The following is a 22,284-nucleotide window of genomic DNA, read 5'->3' as shown; positions in this document are numbered from 1 at the left end:
CAGAGACAGAGTATCGCAAAACATACAACTCACTCCATGAATTGATTGCTACGGCATCTGTCATCAGCAGTCACAACTAGCAACACCAGTAGCAGCCGACTGCACGTCAAGAATTGGAATGTGCAGTGGGATTTTTGTGAATTCGGCGCAAGGCTGATCTTTGCGACATAGGTTTGAGAATCTTATGGGAACACTTGTACTGTTTCTAAATTAAGTGTAGTGGTGGGAGGAGGGTGCTTCGTGCGCATTACAGCACGCTTGCCAATTGTGGCTGCTAATCGTTGGCTCGTATCTGCCTTGACACATTTTCTGGCTGTGAATTATTCCACTTGCATGGCAGTGTGCGCATGTTGGTGTGTTAAAAATTCTGGAGGCGCTGCCTCGCACTTTACTACTGTGTACCACTCTTGTCGTCCAACTGCAAAAGACTGGGCCACAACAACTTTCCGCGTCTCCATTGCACTGCGCAAACTACGAAACGCTCCCCAAACATGGCACTCACCCACGCAGACGACTTTTCCGACTTTACACGACGCTCACGCAACGCTCACGCTAGTGACAGCCTTATTTAGAGCTTGACGTCGCACACAAGCGAATGAGCACATTTCGCCGACGACTTAGGCCGCCCTCCTAGTGTGGCTGTTCGGTGTCTGCAGGCAGCGAGGGGCTGCAAGCTTCCTGTGTTCGCGCCTATGTCACCTCTGCTTGCTTGTCAGAGACAGAGTATCGCAAAACATACAACTCACTCCATGAATTGATTGCTACGGCATCTGTCATCAGCAGTCACAACTAGCAACACCAGTAGCAGCCGACTGCACGTCAAGAATTGGAATGTGCAGTGGGATTTTTGTGAATTCGGCGCAAGGCTGATCTTTGCGACATAGGTTTGAGAATCTTATGGGAACACTTGTACTGTTTCTAAATTAAGTGTAGTGGTGGGAGGAGGGTGTTTCGTGCGCATTACAGCACGCTTGCCAATTGTGGCTGCTAATCGTTGGCTCGTATCTGCCTTGACACATTTTCTGGCTGTGAATTATTCCACTTGCATGGCAGTGTGCGCATGTTGGTGTGTTAAAAATTCTGGAGGCGCTGCCTCGCACTTTACTACTGTGTACCACTCTTGTCGTCCAACTTCAAAAGACTGGGCCACAACAACTTTCCGCGTCTCCATTGCACTGCGCAAACTACGAAACGCTCCCCAAACATGGCACTCACCCACGCAGACGATTTTTCCGACTTTACACGACGCTCACGCAACGCTCACGCTAGTGACAGCCTTATTTAGAGCTTGACGTCGCACACAAGCGAATGAGCACATTTCGCCGACGACTTAGGCCGCCCTCCTAGTGTGGCTGTTCGGTGTCTGCAGGCAGCGAGGGGCTGCAAGCTTCCTGTGTTCGCGCCTATGTCACCTCTGCTTGCTTGTCAGAGACAGAGTATCGCAAAACATACAACTCACTCCATGAATTGATTGCTACGGCATCTGTCATCAGCAGTCACAACTAGCAACACCAGTAGCAGCCGACTGCACGTCAAGAATTGGAATGTGCAGTGGGATTTTTGTGAATTCGGCGCAAGGCTGATCTTTGCGACATAGGTTTGAGAATCTTATGGGAACACTTGTACTGTTTCTAAATTAAGTGTAGTGGTGGGAGGAGGGTGCTTCGTGCGCATTACAGCACGCTTGCCAATTGTGGCTGCTAATCGTTGGCTCGTATCTGCCTTGACACATTTTCTGGCTGTGAATTATTCCACTTGCATGGCAGTGTGCGCATGTTGGTGTGTTAAAAATTCTGGAGGCGCTGGGTATCGATCCCAGTACCTCTCGCATGCTAAGCGAGCGCTCTACCATCTGAGCTACGCCCCCTGCTGACGAACTGCGCTACATACAGCCACATCAATGACACAGACCCTTGCACTCCCATTATTCCGCTGACAAACACTACTCTCAATGTGTCCGTGAGGGTGTCTTTCAGGTTTCCTGCATTCTGCATCGAATCGTAGTTGGCCAAAATCAAAGTGGCACGCACGACGTCGAAAATAGCGTTCGGCCAACGCTCTGAGGTAGACGAACGTGTTGTCCACTCTCTAGACTTCATTGAGGTTAGGCCGTTATACCTAAGGCAGATTTGCACTCGATGACACCTCGACAACAGCCGGTCCTCACATTTACGTCTTGCTCTCCTTACGTCGGTATACGAGTCTGTGACGCTGGCTTTGCAACATCTTGCGTGTCTTTAGGCTCGCCGCGACCAACACTTACCACGCACTGACCACAAAACATGGAGGCGCCGGGGCTTGAACCCGGGACCTATCACATGCAAAGCGAACGCTCTACCAACTGAGCTACGCCCCCAAGCACAAGCAAGCTGCGCTGTTCTCCGTTCTTTGCTACTCTCATGTGCACGGACGCGATGGTTGGTTGGTTTGCAGGGGTGAAGGGACCAGAGTACAAAGGCGCGGACACGTTCACATACGCAAGAGTTCCAAGTAGTTTCGATGCTCTGGTATTACGACTGCAAATTCCGTCCGTTTTTAACGTCTTAAATTGAAGGGACAGTCACAAGTTGCTCCGTTTTCACTCCATGTCGACAATCACACAGCACCTGAGGTAACAAGCACATCTGAAGACCCATTGTGCACTCGACTGTTCATGCCAACTCACTGCCTCGCACTTTACTACTGTGTACCACTCTTGTCGTCCAACTGCAAAAGACTGGGCCACAACAACTTTCCGCGTCTCCATTGCACTGCGCAAACTACGAAACGCTCCCCAAACATGGCACTCACCCACGCAGACGACTTTTCCGACTTTACACGACGCTCACGCAACGCTCACGCTAGTGACAGCCTTATTTAGAGCTTGACGTCGCACACAAGCGAATGAGCACATTTCGCCGACGACTTAGGCCGCCCTCCTAGTGTGGCTGTTCGGTGTCTGCAGGCAGCGAGGGGCTGCAAGCTTCCTGTGTTCGCGCCTATGTCACCTCTGCTTGCTTGTCAGAGACAGAGTATCGCAAAACATACAACTCACTCCATGAATTGATTGCTACGGCATCTGTCATCAGCAGTCACAACTAGCAACACCAGTAGCAGCCGACTGCACGTCAAGAATTGGAATGTGCAGTGGGATTTTTGTGAATTCGGCGCAAGGCTGATCTTTGCGACATAGGTTTGAGAATCTTATGGGAACACTTGTACTGTTTCTAAATTAAGTGTAGTGGTGGGAGGAGGGTGCTTCGTGCGCATTACAGCACGCTTGCCAATTGTGGCTGCTAATCGTTGGCTCGTATCTGCCTTGACACATTTTCTGGCTGTGAATTATTCCACTTGCATGGCAGTGTGCGCATGTTGGTGTGTTAAAAATTCTGGAGGCGCTGCCTCGCACTTTACTACTGTGTACCACTCTTGTCGTCCAACTGCAAAAGACTGGGCCACAACAACTTTCCGCGTCTCCATTGCACTGCGCAAACTACGAAACGCTCCCCAAACATGGCACTCACCCACGCAGACGACTTTTCCGACTTTACACGACGCTCACGCAACGCTCACGCTAGTGACAGCCTTATTTAGAGCTTGACGTCGCACACAAGCGAATGAGCACATTTCGCCGACGACTTAGGCCGCCCTCCTAGTGTGGCTGTTCGGTGTCTGCAGGCAGCGAGGGGCTGCAAGCTTCCTGTGTTCGCGCCTATGTCACCTCTGCTTGCTTGTCAGAGACAGAGTATCGCAAAACATACAACTCACTCCATGAATTGATTGCTACGGCATCTGTCATCAGCAGTCACAACTAGCAACACCAGTAGCAGCCGACTGCACGTCAAGAATTGGAATGTGCAGTGGGATTTTTGTGAATTCGGCGCAAGGCTGATCTTTGCGACATAGGTTTGAGAATCTTATGGGAACACTTGTACTGTTTCTAAATTAAGTGTAGTGGTGGGAGGAGGGTGCTTCGTGCGCATTACAGCACGCTTGCCAATTGTGGCTGCTAATCGTTGGCTCGTATCTGCCTTGACACATTTTCTGGCTGTGAATTATTCCACTTGCATGGCAGTGTGCGCATGTTGGTGTGTTAAAAATTCTGGAGGCGCTGCCTCGCACTTTACTACTGTGTACCACTCTTGTCGTCCAACTGCAAAAGACTGGGCCACAACAACTTTCCGCGTCTCCATTGCACTGCGCAAACTACGAAACGCTCCCCAAACATGGCACTCACCCACGCAGACGACTTTTCCGACTTTACACGACGCTCACGCAACGCTCACGCTAGTGACAGCCTTATTTAGAGCTTGACGTCGCACACAAGCGAATGAGCACATTTCGCCGACGACTTAGGCCGCCCTCCTAGTGTGGCTGTTCGGTGTCTGCAGGCAGCGAGGGGCTGCAAGCTTCCTGTGTTCGCGCCTATGTCACCTCTGCTTGCTTGTCAGAGACAGAGTATCGCAAAACATACAACTCACTCCATGAATTGATTGCTACGGCATCTGTCATCAGCAGTCACAACTAGCAACACCAGTAGCAGCCGACTGCACGTCAAGAATTGGAATGTGCAGTGGGATTTTTGTGAATTCGGCGCAAGGCTGATCTTTGCGACATAGGTTTGAGAATCTTATGGGAACACTTGTACTGTTTCTAAATTAAGTGTAGTGGTGGGAGGAGGGTGCTTCGTGCGCATTACAGCACGCTTGCCAATTGTGGCTGCTAATCGTTGGCTCGTATCTGCCTTGACACATTTTCTGGCTGTGAATTATTCCACTTGCATGGCAGTGTGCGCATGTTGGTGTGTTAAAAATTCTGGAGGCGCTGCCTCGCACTTTACTACTGTGTACCACTCTTGTCGTCCAACTGCAAAAGACTGGGCCACAACAACTTTCCGCGTCTCCATTGCACTGCGCAAACTACGAAACGCTCCCCAAACATGGCACTCACCCACGCAGACGACTTTTCCGACTTTACACGACGCTCACGCAACGCTCACGCTAGTGACAGCCTTATTTAGAGCTTGACGTCGCACACAAGCGAATGAGCACATTTCGCCGACGACTTAGGCCGCCCTCCTAGTGTGGCTGTTCGGTGTCTGCAGGCAGCGAGGGGCTGCAAGCTTCCTGTGTTCGCGCCTATGTCACCTCTGCTTGCTTGTCAGAGACAGAGTATCGCAAAACATACAACTCACTCCATGAATTGATTGCTACGGCATCTGTCATCAGCAGTCACAACTAGCAACACCAGTAGCAGCCGACTGCACGTCAAGAATTGGAATGTGCAGTGGGATTTTTGTGAATTCGGCGCAAGGCTGATCTTTGCGACATAGGTTTGAGAATCTTATGGGAACACTTGTACTGTTTCTAAATTAAGTGTAGTGGTGGGAGGAGGGTGCTTCGTGCGCATTACAGCACGCTTGCCAATTGTGGCTGCTAATCGTTGGCTCGTATCTGCCTTGACACATTTTCTGGCTGTGAATTATTCCACTTGCATGGCAGTGTGCGCATGTTGGTGTGTTAAAAATTCTGGAGGCGCTGCCTCGCACTTTACTACTGTGTACCACTCTTGTCGTCCAACTGCAAAAGACTGGGCCACAACAACTTTCCGCGTCTCCATTGCACTGCGCAAACTACGAAACGCTCCCCAAACATGGCACTCACCCACGCAGACGACTTTTCCGACTTTACACGACGCTCACGCAACGCTCACGCTAGTGACAGCCTTATTTAGAGCTTGACGTCGCACACAAGCGAATGAGCACATTTCGCCGACGACTTAGGCCGCCCTCCTAGTGTGGCTGTTCGGTGTCTGCAGGCAGCGAGGGGCTGCAAGCTTCCTGTGTTCGCGCCTATGTCACCTCTGCTTGCTTGTCAGAGACAGAGTATCGCAAAACATACAACTCACTCCATGAATTGATTGCTACGGCATCTGTCATCAGCAGTCACAACTAGCAACACCAGTAGCAGCCGACTGCACGTCAAGAATTGGAATGTGCAGTGGGATTTTTGTGAATTCGGCGCAAGGCTGATCTTTGCGACATAGGTTTGAGAATCTTATGGGAACACTTGTACTGTTTCTAAATTAAGTGTAGTGGTGGGAGGAGGGTGCTTCGTGCGCATTACAGCACGCTTGCCAATTGTGGCTGCTAATCGTTGGCTCGTATCTGCCTTGACACATTTTCTGGCTGTGAATTATTCCACTTGCATGGCAGTGTGCGCATGTTGGTGTGTTAAAAATTCTGGAGGCGCTGCCTCGCACTTTACTACTGTGTACCACTCTTGTCGTCCAACTGCAAAAGACTGGGCCACAACAACTTTCCGCGTCTCCATTGCACTGCGCAAACTACGAAACGCTCCCCAAACATGGCACTCACCCACGCAGACGATTTTTCCGACTTTACACGACGCTCACGCAACGCTCACGCTAGTGACAGCCTTATTTAGAGCTTGACGTCGCACACAAGCGAATGAGCACATTTCGCCGACGACTTAGGCCGCCCTCCTAGTGTGGCTGTTCGGTGTCTGCAGGCAGCGAGGGGCTGCAAGCTTCCTGTGTTCGCGCCTATGTCACCTCTGCTTGCTTGTCAGAGACAGAGTATCGCAAAACATACAACTCACTCCATGAATTGATTGCTACGGCATCTGTCATCAGCAGTCACAACTAGCAACACCAGTAGCAGCCGACTGCACGTCAAGAATTGGAATGTGCAGTGGGATTTTTGTGAATTCGGCGCAAGGCTGATCTTTGCGACATAGGTTTGAGAATCTTATGGGAACACTTGTACTGTTTCTAAATTAAGTGTAGTGGTGGGAGGAGGGTGCTTCGTGCGCATTACAGCACGCTTGCCAATTGTGGCTGCTAATCGTTGGCTCGTATCTGCCTTGACACATTTTCTGGCTGTGAATTATTCCACTTGCATGGCAGTGTGCGCATGTTGGTGTGTTAAAAATTCTGGAGGCGCTGGGTATCGACCCCAGTACGTCTCGCATGCTAAGCGAGCGCTCTACCATCTGAGCTACGCCCCCTGCTGACGAACTGCGCTACATACAGCCACATCAATGACACAGACCCTTGCACTCCCATTATTCCGCTGACAAACACTACTCTCAATGTGTCCGTGAGGGTGTCTTTCAGGTTTCCTGCATTCTGCATCGAATCGTAGTTGGCCAAAATCAAAGTGGCACGCACGACGTCGAAAATAGCGTTCGGCCAACGCTCTGAGGTAGACGAACGTGTTGTCCACTCTCTAGACTTCATTGAGGTTAGGCCGTTATACCTAAGGCAGATTTGCACTCGATGACACCTCGACAACAGCCGGTCCTCACATTTACGTCTTGCTCTCCTTACGTCGGTATACGAGTCTGTGACGCTGGCTTTGCAACATCTTGCGTGTCTTTAGGCTCGCCGCGACCAACACTTACCACGCACTGACCACAAAACATGGAGGCGCCGGGGCTTGAACCCGGGACCTATCACATGCAAAGCGAACGCTCTACCAACTTTTTTTTTTTTTTTTTTTTTTTTTTTTTTTTTTAACCCCGGCATTGCTCACGGCTACTGCCTTATAAGGACCGTGCGCTAACCAATTGCGCCACTTTTTTTTTTTTTTTTTTTTTTTTTTTTTTTTTAAACGAAACCCGTAACCTTCTATGAAAATAAATTGGAATGGTGAAAAAGACAACGAAAAGACTTCGCCCTTGGGCATAGTAGAAGTGCTGCTCGAAGAATAAACGTAACATAAACACAGCTTCGTATCTCACTCAATGAAAGTTCCTGTAGCCAGTGTCCAGCGAGTCAGTGAAGGCCGCAGTGTGAGGGGGAGTCTGGACGCGACACAGAAGCAGTGGGGCCTCTTCGCGGCACTGCTGGTGTCCCGCGGCCCGGCCTCACCCCGTCACACTCAGTTGACCTATCCGATACCCATGCGATGAAACGCTATTTTAAGCATATTGCCGAAGAGTTTCCCATGATTCTGGTACGTACATGTTTTGGCGAATTCGATATCCATAAACATCTTGAATTCCAAATAATTGTCACCGCCAAAATTATTAAAGACGTAGCTGGAATAGGTACCCAGCAACCACAAAACTGCATTGTTTTTCGTCTGCGGATAAAAATGCACATCAGGACGAGACAGTAGTGCTGACGAAACATTGGCGGTTGTAGTCCTGGTAAGAAGAGCTATTTTTTGTCGAAGCCAAACCCAGTTCTGGAGACGGTCCCCGCAGGTGTAACGGTGGATAACTGTATCCGTCAGTTGGCAGCGACGACAGAGAGGGGTGTCACTGAGCCCGATTTTATGTAACCTCTCGTTCGTGCTAACCACATCATTGATGGCTTTGTACCAGGCAGTGCGAGCATCGGAACTGAGGACACGGGAACTGACATTGCGCCATATAATATCCCAGTTCATGCCACCGAGCTTCGTTGCCAAAGGATTCGTTCCTTCGTGTTGTCTCCAGTCCGCTATTATGGCTTGTGCAGTTAAACGTTGAGAGTTTATGACCTCTTTACTGATGTAGCTCCGTGAAAGGTAATAATCTCTGATATGTTTTAGCCGATAACTGATGGGCTGAATATTCAGCGGTGGGTCAAGACTTTGCGGCCTGACGGCAGTGAATAATTGCGCTGTAATGCCGGAAGGATCATTGTGAATAATAGCGGCCGTCCTTGTAACATAGAGAGCCATCGCTTTCACCTTGATATCTACTAATCCCATCCCTCCATTCTGGGGGTGGAGTGTCGCAGTTTTGGCAGACACGCGAAAAATTTCCCCTCTCCAAATAAAATTGGTCACCTTCGACATAATTTGCTTAGCAATGACTGCAGGCAGTGGCAGGAGCTGCGCCGTGTAGAAGGCTTTGGATAAAATACAGGAGTTGACCAGATGAATCCGATCAAATTGATTGAGGCTTCTGTGGGAATTGTCAATGAGAGCACCGTTAAGTTTACGCACTATTTCCCTCCAGTTTGCCGCCGCCATCTGTAAAGAGGACGCCGTCAATATGATGCCGAGAGCCTTGTGGACGCTGACTTCCTGAGCGTAGCCAACTCGCAAATGCTGGAGGCCACAGAGGTTAATAAATTTACTTTTCTTGTCATTCAATTTAGCCCCCGACGCCAAACAGTATTGCTGGAGGTGAGCCGCGAAAGTGGTGACGTCATTCTCATTGCGGACAACCACACCCACATCGTCGGCATAGGCGCCTACGACAGTTTTTTCTCCTGAAAGTGTTAGCCCTGTGAGTTTCGCCTGCAGTTGGAGTAACAGAGGTTCGAGTGAAAGAACAAAAAGTAACATGGACAAAGGGCTGCCTTGTGGAATCCCTCTGTTGATTTGAATCGGTTGGGTTAGTTGCGAGTTGACAGAAAGCCTTGCGTTCATCCCCAGTGCCATGTTTGTGATCATGTCAATCGCGTTCTGCAAGAAACCGAATCTTTTCATGGTTTCAAGGAGGTACTCGTGAGCGACGAGGTCAAAGGCTTTAAAAAAGTCCAGAAAGATCAGCCCACACTTCACGTTACTGGCGTTCGTTAACGCAATGATATCCCGGTAAAAAGCTGCCGTTTGCAATACAGTTCTCCCGAAGGCACATGTCTGCTGACGTCCAATGAATTTAGCAGTGAGGGGCATCATTCGCGTGTTGATTGCACGGGCGACTATTTTATAATCGGAGTTTAACAATGAAATGGGGCGGAAGTTGGCGATATTTTTGGTACCTCTGCCTTTAGGGATAAGCACAATTGTGCATTCCTTAAAGGCAAGTGGTATAGGCTTCCCTTGAAAAACTTCGTTCACTAATTGGGTGATTTTGTCCCCGATGATGTGCCAATACCTCCTGTAAAATTCAATGGGTAATCCGTCAGGACCAGGGGACTTCCTGATCGGCGAGTGGCAGACAATCTCCAAAACATCTTTATTACTAAATTCTAATGAAATTGTGTCATTGTTTTCTCTAGTTATAGTAGAGGAAATGGCACTAAACAGTTCGTCATAGCAGCCGTCATGAGTAGCCGCTGACGTGTAGGTGTCAACAAAATAGTCGTGTAGTGCCTTGATAATCTCTCGCTGGGTGTCGACAATCGTGCCATCACCGAGTTTCAGGGCCTCAATAAAAGTCCTCCTTCTGTTCTTAGCATGTTTGACAAGGTGGTATAGAGCGGCTGTTTCATCGTCCCTGACCGACTTCACTTTAGATTTGATCTTAAGACCTTCCAGTTGCATCCTCTTAAGATTGATTAATTTCGCCTTTATTTTTCGAATGTCGTCTATTCTGGTGTGCGCGGCGTCGGCTCTATCACAGAGGTCGCGTAAGATAGTGTAGTAGAACTCCATCGTCCTCTTTATCGCGGCTGCTCTTTCAATACCGAAGAATATAACAACTTTTCGCAGTTTGGGTTTTGCATGCTGAGTCCACCACGCTATGGTGCTACGAAAGTTTGCGGTAGTGCGCAAGCACTGCTCCCAAGCGCGTCGCACCGCCGCCTCTAGGTCAGCATCCGTTAATAAGGAGACGTTCAAGTTCCATTGATTTTTATACCAACGCGTTGGTTGGGGCAGCAAATTCAGGCACGCAACGACACCACTGTGATCAGAGAAGCTGGAGGGAATTGTTTCAATTTGTAACAAGACATTCTCTAAAACGTCGGAAACATAAATCCTGTCAATTCTGCTGCAGGAATTCGCGACGATGTGTGTGAATCGTACCAAGGTCGGGTACCTAATTTCCCACGCGTCTTTCAGTTTGAGGTCGGTCACGAGACGCTTTAATTCAGGCGAATAATTAAAATTCGGGGACTGATCTTTCTGGGATAAAACACAATTAAAATCACCTCCAATGATAACACGTTCGGGATTTTTCCGTAACAAATAGATGATTTGTTCCTTAAAAAAGTTTGCTCTTTCCGCCCTATAGGTACTGCCAGAAGGCGCGTACAAGTTAATGATGGTGACGCCAAAAACGGTGACACCCACACCTCTACCGGAATCTAACTTGTCAACCTGAGTGGCGGGAATGCCTTCTCGAAGTAAGATGGCAGTCCCCACGTTCGAGTCGGGGGAAAAATTTGTAATAGCAACAAAACCAGGAAGAGTTAAGTGTGGCATGGCCACCTCCTGCAAAAGAGCGATATCTGTTCCCGACTCATAGAGATATTGTTTTAAGGCACTCAGTTTCACCTCCGACCGGATTTTATTAATATTTAATGTCGTGATCGTATAGGCCTGCGACATTATGACAGTACGTGGAAGAGGCGGAAGGAGCAAATATCTTTAAAGGGCAACATCTTCATGCCATTCCATATTTGTGGCCGGGAAATTCGCGTCTGTGACGTCACTGAGTTGTATTCGTGCGTCTTTGTTCTTACTCTTTTTACGCACAGCATTTACATTAGGTTGCACTCGGATCCTGGGGCGGACACTGTGGAGCACCTCTGCAGCTGGCGGCGTGGGAGGGTCGTGGGTGATGTCAAGCTGCTCTCCCGGCACATCCCGCGAAGGGATGGCACGCGGCGACACCGCCGGCGAGCGAGCAGCTGAACTATCACTCGCACTATCAGCCTGTTTGGCAACATTCTCTGCCCGCAGCTGTTTGTTGTCACCGACAGACCCGGACAGCTGTGTTTGTATTATTTCCTGGAGTTGTTGACATTCCCCTTGTTGTGAGTCCTGAACCGAAGCGGCTGCCACGTGATGTGTACCGTTTGCGCTCAGAGATGTTTGTATACCACCATCACAGGCCGCTGTGTGCGTACTTCCTGCAGGAATGTGAGCCACACGTACAGGTTGGTCGGCCTGAGTTGGCTGTAGCGGAAGTTCTAAGGCACTAGCCAGCGGTAACTGCTTAACTTCCACGGAAGTATCGGCACTTGAAATTGTGGGAGGAGAAGCGTCCACAAGAGCCTCACCGATGGGAGCTTTCGCTTCCGAGCCGGATTCCTGATCGTCCTTTTTCGCGGTCTCATGCGCACTAGAGGTGTCGTTATCAGAGCCACTGCTGTCACAAGTTCTGCGCCTCTTATTGGTCGCGGCATCGAGTTTGGCAGGGGGCAACGCACCTTTTTCTCTCCGAACCAGAACCGGAAACTCCTCAGAGCGAATTTCCTGTTGCTGTTCCGAAGGCATTTCAGAATTAGGGAGCCCAATCTCTGTCATCGGCTTGGCTGCCACTACATCCGCCAAAGTAAGCCTTTTACGCTGCTGGAGGGAATTCTTCAACACAAACATGCGCCTGGGGCAGTCTTGACGCAAGTGACCACTCTCATTACAGATATGACAGGTCGGTGTTTGGCCAATGTAAGTAACGTGAGCCTTATAGTCACAAACAAGTATATGGGATGGAATATTCTGTTTGACATGCATTTCTACAGATCGAACGCCACTGTAACATTGCAACCTATGTTGACTTGACCACCGTTCATGTCGAATCTGTTTAACGTCACCGAATTTGGACAGTACCTCCTTTAAATAACAATTTTCTACTTCAGGGGGTAAGTTAAAAATACGCACGTTCGTGTAGTCTACATCGGCATTGGAAATGAGCACAGTACTTACAGAGTCGTCCCGGTGTCGGAAAATAGCACTTCCTCCGTGCTTCGTCATGATCTTCTCCAGTAATACAGGATTCAGTAATTTAACAAAGAAACAATACTGCTCGGTATCATAATAGGCGGTGTGCACTTGGTCAGATGTAATCCCAATAACATCAACGATCCAGTCATGTATCTCCAGTGAACTCGGTTGCACAGATCGGGTGGACTTGTCAAAATCAAAACGCAGGGTACACTTTCGCGGAAATAACCTGGACAGTGCAGCAGATAGCGAGCGGTTAACCCGCTACAATAAGACCGCAACAAAAATACAAATGGAAAACGATATAAACTGCAGAATAACACAACACTTGCACACAGAAATATGAGTGGAAAACACGCCTTGTGAACACTCGGCGGAGCGGAGCACTGATACGTCCGACCAGCACGGTGTCGCAAGCGCGACTGCTGAGCTACGCCCCCAAGCACAAGCAAGCTGCGCTGTTCTCCGTTCTTTGCTACTCTCATGTGCACGGACGCGATGGTTGGTTGGTTTGCAGGGGTGAAGGGACCAGAGTACAAAGGCGCGGACACGTTCACATACGCAAGAGTTCCAAGTAGTTTCGATGCTCTGGTATTACGACTGCAAATTCCGTCCGTTTTTAACGTCTTAAATTGAAGGGACAGTCACAAGTTGCTCCGTTTTCACTCCATGTCGACAATCACACAGCACCTGAGGTAACAAGCACATCTGAAGACCCATTGTGCACTCGACTGTTCATGCCAACTCACTGCCTCGCACTTTACTACTGTGTACCACTCTTGTCGTCCAACTGCAAAAGACTGGGCCACAACAACTTTCCGCGTCTCCATTGCACTGCGCAAACTACGAAACGCTCCCCAAACATGGCACTCACCCACGCAGACGACTTTTCCGACTTTACACGACGCTCACGCAACGCTCACGCTAGTGACAGCCTTATTTAGAGCTTGACGTCGCACACAAGCGAATGAGCACATTTCGCCGACGACTTAGGCCGCCCTCCTAGTGTGGCTGTTCGGTGTCTGCAGGCAGCGAGGGGCTGCAAGCTTCCTGTGTTCGCGCCTATGTCACCTCTGCTTGCTTGTCAGAGACAGAGTATCGCAAAACATACAACTCACTCCATGAATTGATTGCTACGGCATCTGTCATCAGCAGTCACAACTAGCAACACCAGTAGCAGCCGACTGCACGTCAAGAATTGGAATGTGCAGTGGGATTTTTGTGAATTCGGCGCAAGGCTGATCTTTGCGACATAGGTTTGAGAATCTTATGGGAACACTTGTACTGTTTCTAAATTAAGTGTAGTGGTGGGAGGAGGGTGCTTCGTGCGCATTACAGCACGCTTGCCAATTGTGGCTGCTAATCGTTGGCTCGTATCTGCCTTGACACATTTTCTGGCTGTGAATTATTCCACTTGCATGGCAGTGTGCGCATGTTGGTGTGTTAAAAATTCTGGAGGCGCTGGGTATCGATCCCAGTACCTCTCGCATGCTAAGCGAGCGCTCTACCATCTGAGCTACGCCCCCTGCTGACGAACTGCGCTACATACAGCCACATCAATGACACAGACCCTTGCACTCCCATTATTCCGCTGACAAACACTACTCTCAATGTGTCCGTGAGGGTGTCTTTCAGGTTTCCTGCATTCTGCATCGAATCGTAGTTGGCCAAAATCAAAGTGGCACGCACGACGTCGAAAATAGCGTTCGGCCAACGCTCTGAGGTAGACGAACGTGTTGTCCACTCTCTAGACTTCATTGAGGTTAGGCCGTTATACCTAAGGCAGATTTGCACTCGATGACACCTCGACAACAGCCGGTCCTCACATTTACGTCTTGCTCTCCTTACGTCGGTATACGAGTCTGTGACGCTGGCTTTGCAACATCTTGCGTGTCTTTAGGCTCGCCGCGACCAACACTTACCACGCACTGACCACAAAACATGGAGGCGCCGGGGCTTGAACCCGGGACCTATCACATGCAAAGCGAACGCTCTACCAACTGAGCTACGCCCCCAAGCACAAGCAAGCTGCGCTGTTCTCCGTTCTTTGCTACTCTCATGTGCACGGACGCGATGGTTGGTTGGTTTGCAGGGGTGAAGGGACCAGAGTACAAAGGCGCGGACACGTTCACATACGCAAGAGTTCCAAGTAGTTTCGATGCTCTGGTATTACGACTGCAAATTCCGTCCGTTTTTAACGTCTTAAATTGAAGGGACAGTCACAAGTTGCTCCGTTTTCACTCCATGTCGACAATCACACAGCACCTGAGGTAACAAGCACATCTGAAGACCCATTGTGCACTCGACTGTTCATGCCAACTCACTGCCTCGCACTTTACTACTGTGTACCACTCTTGTCGTCCAACTGCAAAAGACTGGGCCACAACAACTTTCCGCGTCTCCATTGCACTGCGCAAACTACGAAACGCTCCCCAAACATGGCACTCACCCACGCAGACGACTTTTCCGACTTTACACGACGCTCACGCAACGCTCACGCTAGTGACAGCCTTATTTAGAGCTTGACGTCGCACACAAGCGAATGAGCACATTTCGCCGACGACTTAGGCCGCCCTCCTAGTGTGGCTGTTCGGTGTCTGCAGGCAGCGAGGGGCTGCAAGCTTCCTGTGTTCGCGCCTATGTCACCTCTGCTTGCTTGTCAGAGACAGAGTATCGCAAAACATACAACTCACTCCATGAATTGATTGCTACGGCATCTGTCATCAGCAGTCACAACTAGCAACACCAGTAGCAGCCGACTGCACGTCAAGAATTGGAATGTGCAGTGGGATTTTTGTGAATTCGGCGCAAGGCTGATCTTTGCGACATAGGTTTGAGAATCTTATGGGAACACTTGTACTGTTTCTAAATTAAGTGTAGTGGTGGGAGGAGGGTGCTTCGTGCGCATTACAGCACGCTTGCCAATTGTGGCTGCTAATCGTTGGCTCGTATCTGCCTTGACACATTTTCTGGCTGTGAATTATTCCACTTGCATGGCAGTGTGCGCATGTTGGTGTGTTAAAAATTCTGGAGGCGCTGCCTCGCACTTTACTACTGTGTACCACTCTTGTCGTCCAACTGCAAAAGACTGGGCCACAACAACTTTCCGCGTCTCCATTGCACTGCGCAAACTACGAAACGCTCCCCAAACATGGCACTCACCCACGCAGACGACTTTTCCGACTTTACACGACGCTCACGCAACGCTCACGCTAGTGACAGCCTTATTTAGAGCTTGACGTCGCACACAAGCGAATGAGCACATTTCGCCGACGACTTAGGCCGCCCTCCTAGTGTGGCTGTTCGGTGTCTGCAGGCAGCGAGGGGCTGCAAGCTTCCTGTGCTCGCGCCTATGTCACCTCTGCTTGCTTGTCAGAGACAGAGTATCGCAAAACATACAACTCACTCCATGAATTGATTGCTACGGCATCTGTCATCAGCAGTCACAACTAGCAACACCAGTAGCAGCCGACTGCACGTCAAGAATTGGAATGTGCAGTGGGATTTTTGTGAATTCGGCGCAAGGCTGATCTTTGCGACATAGGTTTGAGAATCTTATGGGAACACTTGTACTGTTTCTAAATTAAGTGTAGTGGTGGGAGGAGGGTGCTTCGTGCGCATTACAGCACGCTTGCCAATTGTGGCTGCTAATCGTTGGCTCGTATCTGCCTTGACACATTTTCTGGCTGTGAATTATTCCACTTGCATGGCAGTGTGCGCATGTTGGTGTGTTAAAAATTCTGGAGGCGCTGCCTCGCACTTTACTACTGTGTACCACTCTTGTCGTCCAACTGCAAAAGACTGGGCCACAACAACTTTCCGCGTCTCCATTGCACTGCGCAAACTACGAAACGCTCCCCAAACATGGCACTCACCCACGCAGACGACTTTTCCGACTTTACACGACGCTCACGCAACGCTCACGCTAGTGACAGCCTTATTTAGAGCTTGACGTCGCACACAAGCGAATGAGCACATTTCGCCGACGACTTAGGCCGCCCTCCTAGTGTGGCTGTTCGGTGTCTGCAGGCAGCGAGGGGCTGCAAGCTTCCTGTGTTCGCGCCTATGTCACCTCTGCTTGCTTGTCAGAGACAGAGTATCGCAAAACATACAACTCACTCCATGAATTGATTGCTACGGCATCTGTCATCAGCAGTCACAACTAGCAACACCAGTAGCAGCCGACTGCACGTCAAGAATTGGAATGTGCAGTGGGATTTTTGTGAATTCGGCGCAAGGCTGATCTTTGCGACATAGGTTTGAGAATCTTATGGGAACACTTGTACTGTTTCTAAATTAAGTGTAGTGGTGGGAGGAGGGTGCTTCGTGCGCATTACAGCACGCTTGCCAATTGTGGCTGCTAATCGTTGGCTCGTATCTGCCTTGACACATTTTCTGGCTGTGAATTATTCCACTTGCATGGCAGTGTGCGCATGTTGGTGTGTTAAAAATTCTGGAGGCGCTGCCTCGCACTTTACTACTGTGTACCACTCTTGTCGTCCAACTGCAAAAGACTGGGCCACAACAACTTTCCGCGTCTCCATTGCACTGCGCAAACTACGAAACGCTCCCCAAACATGGCACTCACCCACGCAGACGACTTTTCCGACTTTACACGACGCTCACGCAACGCTCACGCTAGTGACAGCCTTATTTAGAGCTTGACGTCGCACACAAGCGAATGAGCACATTTCGCCGACGACTTAGGCCGCCCTCCTAGTGTGGCTGTTCGGTGTCTGCAGGCAGCGAGGGGCTGCAAGCTTCCTGTGCTCGCGCCTATGTCACCTCTGCTTGCTTGTCAGAGACAGAGTATCGCAAAACATACAACTCACTCCATGAATTGATTGCTACGGCATCTGTCATCAGCAGTCACAACTAGCAACACCAGTAGCAGCCGACTGCACGTCAAGAATTGGAATGTGCAGTGGGATTTTTGTGAATTCGGCGCAAGGCTGATCTTTGCGACATAGGTTTGAGAATCTTATGGGAACACTTGTACTGTTTCTAAATTAAGTGTAGTGGTGGGAGGAGGGTGCTTCGTGCGCATTACAGCACGCTTGCCAATTGTGGCTGCTAATCGTTGGCTCGTATCTGCCTTGACACATTTTCTGGCTGTGAATTATTCCACTTGCATGGCAGTGTGCGCATGTTGGTGTGTTAAAAATTCTGGAGGCGCTGCCTCGCACTTTACTACTGTGTACCACTCTTGTCGTCCAACTGCAAAAGACTGGGCCACAACAACTTTCCGCGTCTCCATTGCACTGCGCAAACTACGAAACGCTCCCCAAACATGGCACTCACCCACGCAGACGACTTTTCCGACTTTACACGACGCTCACGCAACGCTCACGCTAGTGACAGCCTTATTTAGAGCTTGACGTCGCACACAAGCGAATGAGCACATTTCGCCGACGACTTAGGCCGCCCTCCTAGTGTGGCTGTTCGGTGTCTGCAGGCAGCGAGGGGCTGCAAGCTTCCTGTGTTCGCGCCTATGTCACCTCTGCTTGCTTGTCAGAGACAGAGTATCGCAAAACATACAACTCACTCCATGAATTGATTGCTACGGCATCTGTCATCAGCAGTCACAACTAGCAACACCAGTAGCAGCCGACTGCACGTCAAGAATTGGAATGTGCAGTGGGATTTTTGTGAATTCGGCGCAAGGCTGATCTTTGCGACATAGGTTTGAGAATCTTATGGGAACACTTGTACTGTTTCTAAATTAAGTGTAGTGGTGGGAGGAGGGTGCTTCGTGCGCATTACAGCACGCTTGCCAATTGTGGCTGCTAATCGTTGGCTCGTATCTGCCTTGACACATTTTCTGGCTGTGAATTATTCCACTTGCATGGCAGTGTGCGCATGTTGGTGTGTTAAAAATTCTGGAGGCGCTGCCTCGCACTTTACTACTGTGTACCACTCTTGTCGTCCAACTGCAAAAGACTGGGCCACAACAACTTTCCGCGTCTCCATTGCACTGCGCAAACTACGAAACGCTCCCCAAACATGGCACTCACCCACGCAGACGACTTTTCCGACTTTACACGACGCTCACGCAACGCTCACGCTAGTGACAGCCTTATTTAGAGCTTGACGTCGCACACAAGCGAATGAGCACATTTCGCCGACGACTTAGGCCGCCCTCCTAGTGTGGCTGTTCGGTGTCTGCAGGCAGCGAGGGGCTGCAAGCTTCCTGTGTTCGCGCCTATGTCACCTCTGCTTGCTTGTCAGAGACAGAGTATCGCAAAACATACAACTCACTCCATGAATTGATTGCTACGGCATCTGTCATCAGCAGTCACAACTAGCAACACCAGTAGCAGCCGACTGCACGTCAAGAATTGGAATGTGCAGTGGGATTTTTGTGAATTCGGCGCAAGGCTGATCTTTGCGACATAGGTTTGAGAATCTTATGGGAACACTTGTACTGTTTCTAAATTAAGTGTAGTGGTGGGAGGAGGGTGCTTCGTGCGCATTACAGCACGCTTGCCAATTGTGGCTGCTAATCGTTGGCTCGTATCTGCCTTGACACATTTTCTGGCTGTGAATTATTCCACTTGCATGGCAGTGTGCGCATGTTGGTGTGTTAAAAATTCTGGAGGCGCTGCCTCGCACTTTACTACTGTGTACCACTCTTGTCGTCCAACTGCAAAAGACTGGGCCACAACAACTTTCCGCGTCTCCATTGCACTGCGCAAACTACGAAACGCTCCCCAAACATGGCACTCACCCACGCAGACGATTTTTCCGACTTTACACGACGCTCACGCAACGCTCACGCTAGTGACAGCCTTATTTAGAGCTTGACGTCGCACACAAGCGAATGAGCACATTTCGCCGACGACTTAGGCCGCCCTCCTAGTGTGGCTGTTCGGTGTCTGCAGGCAGCGAGGGGCTGCAAGCTTCCTGTGTTCGCGCCTATGTCACCTCTGCTTGCTTGTCAGAGACAGAGTATCGCAAAACATACAACTCACTCCATGAATTGATTGCTACGGCATCTGTCATCAGCAGTCACAACTAGCAACACCAGTAGCAGCCGACTGCACGTCAAGAATTGGAATGTGCAGTGGGATTTTTGTGAATTCGGCGCAAGGCTGATCTTTGCGACATAGGTTTGAGAATCTTATGGGAACACTTGTACTGTTTCTAAATTAAGTGTAGTGGTGGGAGGAGGGTGCTTCGTGCGCATTACAGCACGCTTGCCAATTGTGGCTGCTAATCGTTGGCTCGTATCTGCCTTGACACATTTTCTGGCTGTGAATTATTCCACTTGCATGGCAGTGTGCGCATGTTGGTGTGTTAAAAATTCTGGAGGCGCTGGGTATCGATCCCAGTACGTCTCGCATGCTAAGCGAGCGCTCTACCATCTGAGCTACGCCCCCTGCTGACGAACTGCGCTACATACAGCCACATCAATGACACAGACCCTTGCACTCCCATTATTCCGCTGACAAACACTACTCTCAATGTGTCCGTGAGGGTGTCTTTCAGGTTTCCTGCATTCTGCATCGAATCGTAGTTGGCCAAAATCAAAGTGGCACGCACGACGTCGAAAATAGCGTTCGGCCAACGCTCTGAGGTAGACGAACGTGTTGTCCACTCTCTAGACTTCATTGAGGTTAGGCCGTTATACCTAAGGCAGATTTGCACTCGATGACACCTCGACAACAGCCGGTCCTCACATTTACGTCTTGCTCTCCTTACGTCGGTATACGAGTCTGTGACGCTGGCTTTGCAACATCTTGCGTGTCTTTAGGCTCGCCGCGACCAACACTTACCACGCACTGACCACAAAACATGGAGGCGCCGGGGCTTGAACCCGGGACCTATCACATGCAAAGCGAACGCTCTACCAACTGAGCTACGCCCCCAAGCACAAGCAAGCTGCGCTGTTCTCCGTTCTTTGCTACTCTCATGTGCACGGACGCGATGGTTGGTTGGTTTGCAGGGGTGAAGGGACCAGAGTACAAAGGCGCGGACACGTTCACATACGCAAGAGTTCCAAGTAGTTTCGATGCTCTGGTATTACGACTGCAAATTCCGTCCGTTTTTAACGTCTTAAATTGAAGGGACAGTCACAAGTTGCTCCGTTTTCACTCCATGTCGACAATCACACAGCACCTGAGGTAACAAGCACATCTGAAGACCCATTGTGCACTCGACTGTTCATGCCAACTCACTGCCTCGCACTTTACTACTGTGTACCACTCTTGTCGTCCAACTGCAAAAGACTGGGCCACAACAACTTTCCGCGTCTCCATTGCACTGCGCAAACTACGAAACGCTCCCCAAACATGGCACTCACCCACGCAGACGACTTTTCCGACTTTACACGACGCTCACGCAACGCTCACGCTAGTGACAGCCTTATTTAGAGCTTGACGTCGCACACAAGCGAATGAGCACATTTCGCCGACGACTTAGGCCGCCCTCCTAGTGTGGCTGTTCGGTGTCTGCAGGCAGCGAGGGGCTGCAAGCTTCCTGTGTTCGCGCCTATGTCACCTCTGCTTGCTTGTCAGAGACAGAGTATCGCAAAACATACAACTCACTCCATGAATTGATTGCTACGGCATCTGTCATCAGCAGTCACAACTAGCAACACCAGTAGCAGCCGACTGCACGTCAAGAATTGGAATGTGCAGTGGGATTTTTGTGAATTCGGCGCAAGGCTGATCTTTGCGACATAGGTTTGAGAATCTTATGGGAACACTTGTACTGTTTCTAAATTAAGTGTAGTGGTGGGAGGAGGGTGCTTCGTGCGCATTACAGCACGCTTGCCAATTGTGGCTGCTAATCGTTGGCTCGTATCTGCCTTGACACATTTTCTGGCTGTGAATTATTCCACTTGCATGGCAGTGTGCGCATGTTGGTGTGTTAAAAATTCTGGAGGCGCTGCCTCGCACTTTACTACTGTGTACCACTCTTGTCGTCCAACTGCAAAAGACTGGGCCACAACAACTTTCCGCGTCTCCATTGCACTGCGCAAACTACGAAACGCTCCCCAAACATGGCACTCACCCACGCAGACGACTTTTCCGACTTTACACGACGCTCACGCAACGCTCACGCTAGTGACAGCCTTATTTAGAGCTTGACGTCGCACACAAGCGAATGAGCACATTTCGCCGACGACTTAGGCCGCCCTCCTAGTGTGGCTGTTCGGTGTCTGCAGGCAGCGAGGGGCTGCAAGCTTCCTGTGTTCGCGCCTATGTCACCTCTGCTTGCTTGTCAGAGACAGAGTATCGCAAAACATACAACTCACTCCATGAATTGATTGCTACGGCATCTGTCATCAGCAGTCACAACTAGCAACACCAGTAGCAGCCGACTGCACGTCAAGAATTGGAATGTGCAGTGGGATTTTTGTGAATTCGGCGCAAGGCTGATCTTTGCGACATAGGTTTGAGAATCTTATGGGAACACTTGTACTGTTTCTAAATTAAGTGTAGTGGTGGGAGGAGGGTGCTTCGTGCGCATTACAGCACGCTTGCCAATTGTGGCTGCTAATCGTTGGCTCGTATCTGCCTTGACACATTTTCTGGCTGTGAATTATTCCACTTGCATGGCAGTGTGCGCATGTTGGTGTGTTAAAAATTCTGGAGGCGCTGCCTCGCACTTTACTACTGTGTACCACTCTTGTCGTCCAACTGCAAAAGACTGGGCCACAACAACTTTCCGCGTCTCCATTGCACTGCGCAAACTACGAAACGCTCCCCAAACATGGCACTCACCCA

General features: G+C 49.9%; 7 non-coding genes across 7 annotated transcripts; all 7 read right to left on the bottom strand.

The window, feature by feature from the left end:
* Nucleotides 1-1,794: 1,794 nt before the first annotated feature.
* On the bottom strand, nt 1,795-1,867 carry Trnaa-agc. The gene has a single exon. It is a non-coding gene; the product is annotated as a tRNA-Ala (tRNA).
* Nucleotides 1,868-2,283: 416 nt separating this feature from the next.
* Trnaa-ugc lies at nt 2,284-2,356 on the bottom strand. Its single transcript has one exon. It is a non-coding gene; the product is annotated as a tRNA-Ala (tRNA).
* Nucleotides 2,357-6,934: 4,578 nt separating this feature from the next.
* Trnaa-agc lies at nt 6,935-7,007 on the bottom strand. Its single transcript has one exon. It is a non-coding gene; the product is annotated as a tRNA-Ala (tRNA).
* A 6,999-nt stretch (nt 7,008-14,006) lies between these two features.
* Nucleotides 14,007-14,079, bottom strand: Trnaa-agc. The gene has a single exon. It is a non-coding gene; the product is annotated as a tRNA-Ala (tRNA).
* A 416-nt stretch (nt 14,080-14,495) lies between these two features.
* On the bottom strand, nt 14,496-14,568 carry Trnaa-ugc. Its single transcript has one exon. It is a non-coding gene; the product is annotated as a tRNA-Ala (tRNA).
* Nucleotides 14,569-19,859: 5,291 nt separating this feature from the next.
* Trnaa-agc lies at nt 19,860-19,932 on the bottom strand. Its single transcript has one exon. It is a non-coding gene; the product is annotated as a tRNA-Ala (tRNA).
* Nucleotides 19,933-20,348: 416 nt separating this feature from the next.
* Nucleotides 20,349-20,421, bottom strand: Trnaa-ugc. The gene has a single exon. It is a non-coding gene; the product is annotated as a tRNA-Ala (tRNA).
* Between the last annotated feature and the right edge of the window lie 1,863 nt (nt 20,422-22,284).

The sequence above is a fragment of the Schistocerca americana genome, unplaced genomic scaffold (assembly GCF_021461395.2).
Source record: "Schistocerca americana isolate TAMUIC-IGC-003095 unplaced genomic scaffold, iqSchAmer2.1 HiC_scaffold_247, whole genome shotgun sequence".
NCBI lineage: Eukaryota > Metazoa > Arthropoda > Insecta > Orthoptera > Acrididae > Schistocerca > Schistocerca americana.
Note: the sequence above shows the minus strand (reverse complement) of the source record. Positions and strands in the feature narration are given on the sequence as shown.